Below are 6,671 nucleotides of genomic sequence, written 5' to 3' on the forward strand. Positions count from 1 at the left end.
GTATTAGACATTTCAACTCTGGGAAAAATGATTCTGACCATCAAGCCCTATCTACGCATCTCATAATTTTATAGACCTCTATCAAGTCTCCCCTCAGCCTCTGCTGCTCCAGAGAAAGCAACCTGAGTTTTTCCAGCCTCTCCTTATAGCTCATATCCTCTAATCAAGGCAGCATCCAGGTAAACCTCTTCAGCACCCTCTCCACAGCCTCCACATCTTTTCTGTAATGTGGTGACCAGAATTGAATGTAAAAGTGTGGCCTAACCAAAGTTTTATAAAGCTGCAACATGACATCCTCACTCTTGTACTTAATTCCTTGACCAATAAAGGCAAGCATGACATATGCCTTCTTTACCACCCTATCTGGTTGCGTGGCCACTTTCAGGGAGCTACAGACTTGAACCCCAAGGTCCCTCTGTATACCAAGCTGTTCAGGGTCCTTCTACACTATCCACAACTCCACCAATCTTTGTATCGTCTCCACTATTCACCCTATCCATGCACCTCATGATTTTATAACCATCTATAAAGTCATCCATCATCCTCTGACACTCAGAGAAAACAGCCCCAGCCTGTTCAGCCTCTCCCTGTAGCTCAAACCCTCCAACCCCGGCAACATCCTTCTAAATCTTTTCTGAACCCTTTCACGTTTCACAACATCCTTCCTATAGCAGGGAGACCAGAATTGCACGCAATATTCCAAACGTGGCCTCACCAATTTCCTGTACTGCTGCAACATGATGTCCTAATTCCTATACTCAATGCTCTGACCAATGAAGGAAAGTAGACCAAACGTATTCTTCACTATCCTATCACTACCCTCTTCTTCACTAAACTAGGAAGTTCACAATATTTGATAGACTGAATTAAAGAATGGAAACCAACAGCCCAAGCATGTGGCTTTCCTTTGTAGTGATTGAATGAAATGCTGCTCATTGGCCCACTTGTGGCAGAGTGGTAATGTCCCTAACCCCTGGTCTGGGAGGTCTGGGTCCAGGTCCTGCCTACTCCAGATGTGAGTAAGAAGATCCCTGAACAGGATGATTAGAAAAATAGGTAAATTAAAAAGAAAAAAAATTTATATTGTTCTTATTCATCAGTACCAGTTCGACAAAATGCTGCCTGCCTGACCTCCTGAAGCATATTGGGAAGAGAAAAGTCCAGCCTTTTGATTGATGATCGCCAATGGCTGGGTAAATGACCTTCCCCAGTTTGTGGCACTCCATATTTAATTACAACATTGAAAAGGCATCTGGATGGGTATATGAATAGGAAAGGTTTAGAGGGATATGGGTCAAATGCTAAATTAGGTTAGGATATCTGGTCAGCATGGAGGAGTCGGGCCGAAATGTCTGTTTCTGTGCTGTACGTCTCTATGACTCTATGTGTCCTGGGTCATATATTCCATTCACCTGTCTCAGACACATGCTCAGACACGTAACGAGGTTGTTTGAAGGGGCAGGAAATGCCCGGTGACAGGTTTGCTGAGGATATCGATCAGCTCTCTCACCTTTTCTTTCAACACTCTCCAAGGTGAAAGGTCCCAGTTACTCTAATCTACCTTTGGGAACTGAAGTCTAACTCTCATAAACCTTTCCCAACACAGTCTCCAGCTTCCTTCAGAAAGAGTTATGGCCAGAACTGGGCTCAGCCCTCCATCCAAGGACCAGACAGCGTTTTTTTTTGAAAGTCCATCTTCCATTTGTCCTATCCACCTTGAATTGTAAAGCCATGACTCCCTTAGGCCTCAAAATGATTCAATGCAAAGGATAAAATGTACTTCCCACCAACATGTAGTTGATGGACTGAATGGCCATCAGTCATTGGACTCAGTGCTGGTCACAACTACAACAAAAACAATATGTCAAACTGTTTTTTCTCACTTGATTTATATGAGCGTGTAACGGTTAATGGTTCAATCGCAAACTGAGACAGACTAAATGATAACAACAGAAGTGTTCAAAGATTGAGTTCTGGGAAAGTCGAACTGATTTCCTGGACCAATGTGGATTGAAATTTTGGAAAAGGACATCACAGTCACAACAAGGATATGGAAGGAGGGGAAAGGTGGAAGCGAATGGTTTTTTTTATCATTCAATAAAAGCAAGATCCTATAGATGCTAAAATCTGAAGTAAAATCAGAAAGTGCTGGAGAAATTCAGATGCATCTTTGGACAGAGAAAACCAGAGTTAACATTTCGAGTTTGGGATGAGTCTTTCTCAGAATTTTTGGAAATAAGAGTCATATTGAATTTGAAACATTAATTCTGTTTCAAAGTCCACAAATGCCATTGACTTTCCACAGTGCTGCTTGCTACCATTTCAGGGTTTTACAATCCAAGGTTCAGTCTTTACCAAAATCGACCTTTCAATTCCAAATTTCTAGTTCTCAAATAGCAACAGTGAGATTTGAACTCACATGCTCTTGAACATTAGAACCAGGACACTCCCATGGTCTGAATGGAGGAACAAGACTGTCATTTCTGCAAAATTAAAAATCACACAACACCAGGTTATAGTCCAACAGGTTTAACTGGAAGCACTAGCTTTCGGAGCGACGCTCCTTCAGCAGGTGGTTGTGCAGTATAAGATGAAGTTAAACCTGTTGTATTATAGCCTGGTGTTGTGTGATTTTTAACTTTGTCCACCCCACATTTCTGCAGTCAGTCTGCCACTCACTTCACAGAGCAAGTGTCAAGTTCCACTATTCCAAGTTCTATTGGTGTGTAGTAACATCTCTGAACTGATTAATTAGAAAATATCTCAAGTTCTTATAGTTACCTTTGCTCTGTGCATTGGACTCTGTGACACATACCCCATGTAGAAACTCCCTGACTCCACGGGACAATTCTGCTTTCCTCGTATCAGTTTCTCATTAATACATTGTCACAATTGTTTCATGAAGAATTTGTAATTAGAAAATATTGGACAGACAGGATACAAAATTTCTCCACAAATTTCTGGTACAATCTACCTGAGTGTTAACTATTCATTTGCCAAATTTGCATTGTGTTCTGGTACGAACACACAATAACCTTTGAGAACAGGAGATCCAACAATCAGTGAACCAGGAGAGAAAATGAAGTTACCCAACAGGAGAGAAAGATTTTTCACAATCTCCAGACAGCCCAAGGTGTTCTACAATTAATGAAGCTTTCTTTTGAAATGTAGTCACTGCAGTTAAACAGGAAATTTCAGTTTAAAAAAATCATTAAAGAATATTTAAAAGTAGCAAACACTTCAACATCTGAGATAATCTGATTAGAGAAAGATTAAACATTCACTTTTAAGTGAAAAGATAGTAGCAAAGGGGATTAACCTTTTCCCTCCTGCCGATGGTAATAATAACGAGCTTAACTTTTCTGAAGGCGGCTAAAGGTGCCCGCTCGGCGACTGCGAGTAGGTAGAGTTTCTAAACTAATGGGTGAGCAGTGTTTGATATTATCTTAATCACTGAGTGAACTGCTCTGGTTAGTGACTATCCCCATCACTCGGTAGAAGCAGGAAGAGGCAGCAATACCCCAATCCCTGCTGAATGGCTTGGAATAAAACATCTATTTAATATTTATTTGGTTAGTATCCAGTGTTTATCTAGTATATGTAAATGTCAATTGTACTCCAAGTTAAATGCCAATAAGATATTGACAAGACAAGCAATCAATATACAGTACCTCTTCTCATGCAGAATCAATAGTTGATTCCTTTGAAATTTGTTATTCTTGCAATATGTCCTGACGGGTTCAACATGGAAATGACAGACAGTTTGTCTCTTTGTTCAGCAATGCTCCAGCTCTGTCAATGCAAACAGCTGTTTATTCCTGTTTAGGTCCTTTCATGATTATTGAGCATCCCAAAGTATTTTACAGCAAATGGAGAATGATTGCAAATGATCTTATAACCTGTTTGAATGCTGTCATTTGACCGACAAATACTGATCAGGGCATCAGGTACACGGTATCCCCAATTTCTTCAACAAATTGCTGTGGGATCATTCACATCAATGAAAGGAAACAGAAACAGCTTCAGTTTCAACTCTCATCCTAAAGGCAACATCTCAGGGAGGGGATGGCCTAGTCACTTCATCACTAAACTAAACTACTAATCCAGAAACCCAGATAATGGTCTAGGGGCCTGGGATATATCACAGATACATGTGAGGTGCTACATTTTGGAAAGGCAAAGCAGGACAGTACTTAACAGAAAGGTCCTAGGGAGTGTTGCTGAACAAAGAGGCCTTGGGGTACAGGTTAATAGCTCCTTGAAAGTAGAGTTACAGATAGACGGGACAATGAAGGCGGTGTTTGGTATGCTTTCCTTTATTGGTCATTGCTTTGAGTACAGGAGTTGGGAGGTCATGTTGCGGCTGTACAGGACATTGGTTAGGCCACTGTTGGAATATTGCGTGCAATTCTGGTCTCCCTGGTATAGGAGGGATGTTGTGAAACTTGTAACACTTCAGCAAAGATTTACAAGGATGTTGCCAGGGTTGGAGGGTTTGAGCTACAGGGAGAGGCTGACTAGACTGGGGCTGTTTTCACTGAGTGTCATGGATGACGTTATAGAAGTGTATAAAATCATGAGGTGCATGGATAGGGTGAATAGTCAAGGTCTTTTCCCAAAGGTAGGGGAGTCCAGAACTAGAGGGCAGAGGTTTAGGGTGAGAGGGGAAAATTTAAAAGGGACCTGAGGGGCAGTTTCTTCACAGAGGGTGGTACGTGTATGGAATGAGCTGCCAGAGGAAGTGGTGGAGGCTGATACAATTGCAATTTAAAAGGCATCTGGATGGGGACATGAATAGAAAGGGTTTGGAGGGATATGGGCCGAGTGCTGACAAATGGACTAGATTAATTTCGGATATCTGGTCGGCATGGACAAGTTGGACTGAAGAGTCTATTTTGGTGGTGAACATCTCCAGAATTCCTAGAATAAATGTTGCTCTAACCAATGGCACCCACATCCAGTGAATGACTAAAAAACCTCCGACAGTGCGGCACTCCCTCAGTGCTGACCCTCTGACAGTGCAGCACTCCCTCAGCACAGACCCTACGACAGTGCGGTGCTCCCTCAGCACAGACCCTACGACAGTGCGGTGCTCCCTCAGCACTGACACTCTGACAGCACGGCACTCCCTCAGTGCTGACCCTCTGACTGTGCAGCACTCCCTCAGCACAGACCCTCTGACAGTGCGGCACTCCCTCAGCATTGACCCTCCGACAGTGCGGACCTCAGTACTGACCCTCTGACAGTGTGGGACTCCCTCAGTACTGACCCTCCGACAGTGCGGCGCTCCCTCAGCACTGACCCTCTGACACTGCAGCATTCCCTCATCACTGACACTCCGACAGTGCGGCACTCCCTCAGCGCTGACCCTCCGACAGTGTAGCACTCCCTCAGCACTGAACCTCCGACAGTGCAGCACTCCCTCAGCACTGACTCTCTGACAGTGTGGCATTCCCTCAGCACAGACCGTCCGACAGTGTGGCTCTCCCTCAGCACTGACCCTCCGACAATGTGGAACTCACTCAGCACTGACCCTCCGACAATGTGGTACTCACTCAGCACTGACCCTCCGACAGTGCAGCACTCCCACAGTTCTGACCCTCCGACAGTGCGGCACTCCCTCAGCACTGACTCGCTGACAGCGCGGCGCTACATCAGTGCTGACCCTCTGACAGTGCGGCACTCCCTCAGCACTGACCCTCTGACAATGCAGCACTCCCTCAGCGCTGACACTGTGACAGTGCGGCGCTCCCTCAGCACTGATCCTATGACAGTGCAGCACTCCCTCAGCACGGACCCTCCGACAATGTGGCACTCCCACAGCACTGACCCTCCGACAATGTGGCACTCCCTCAGCACTGACCTTCCGACAGTGCAGCACTCCCTCAGTTCTGACCCTCCGACAGTGCGGCACTTCCTCAGCACTGACTCGCTGACAGCGCGGCGCTACATCAGTGCTGACCCTCTGACAGTGCAGCACTCCCTCAGTACTGACCCACTGACAGTGCAGCACTCCCTCAGCACTGACCCACCGACAGCACAGCATTCCCTCAGCACTGACCTGCTGACAGTGCAGCACTCCCTCAGCACTGACCCTCCGACAGAGCGGCACTCCCTCAGCACTGACCCTCTGACAGAGCGGCATTCCCTCAGCCCTGCCCCTCTGACAGTGCGGCATTCCCTCAGCACTGACCCTGTGACAGTGCGGCACTCCCTCAGCACTGACCCTCCGACAGTGCGGCATTCCCTCAGCACTGACCCTGTGACAGTGCGGCACTCCCTCAGCACTGACCCTCCGACAGTGCGGCATTCCCTCAGCACTGACCCTGTGACAGTGCGGCACTCCCTCAGCACTGACCCTCCGACAGTGCGGCATTCCCTCAGCACTGACCCTGTGACAGTGCGGCACTCCCTCAGCACTGACCCTCCGACAGTGCGGCATTCCCTCAGCACTGACCCTGTGACAGTGCGGCACTCCCTCAGCACTGACCCTCCGACAGTGCGGCATTCCCTCAGCACTGACCCTGTGACAGTGCGGCACTCCCTCAGCACTGACCCTCCGACAGTGCGGCATTCCCTCAGCACTGACCCTGTGACAGTGCGGCACTCCCTCAGCACTGACCCTCCGACAGTGCGGCATTCCCTCAGCACTGACCCTGTGACAGTGCGGC

This window comes from Chiloscyllium plagiosum, chromosome 35, assembly GCF_004010195.1.
Source record: "Chiloscyllium plagiosum isolate BGI_BamShark_2017 chromosome 35, ASM401019v2, whole genome shotgun sequence".
Taxonomy (NCBI): domain Eukaryota; kingdom Metazoa; phylum Chordata; class Chondrichthyes; order Orectolobiformes; family Hemiscylliidae; genus Chiloscyllium; species Chiloscyllium plagiosum.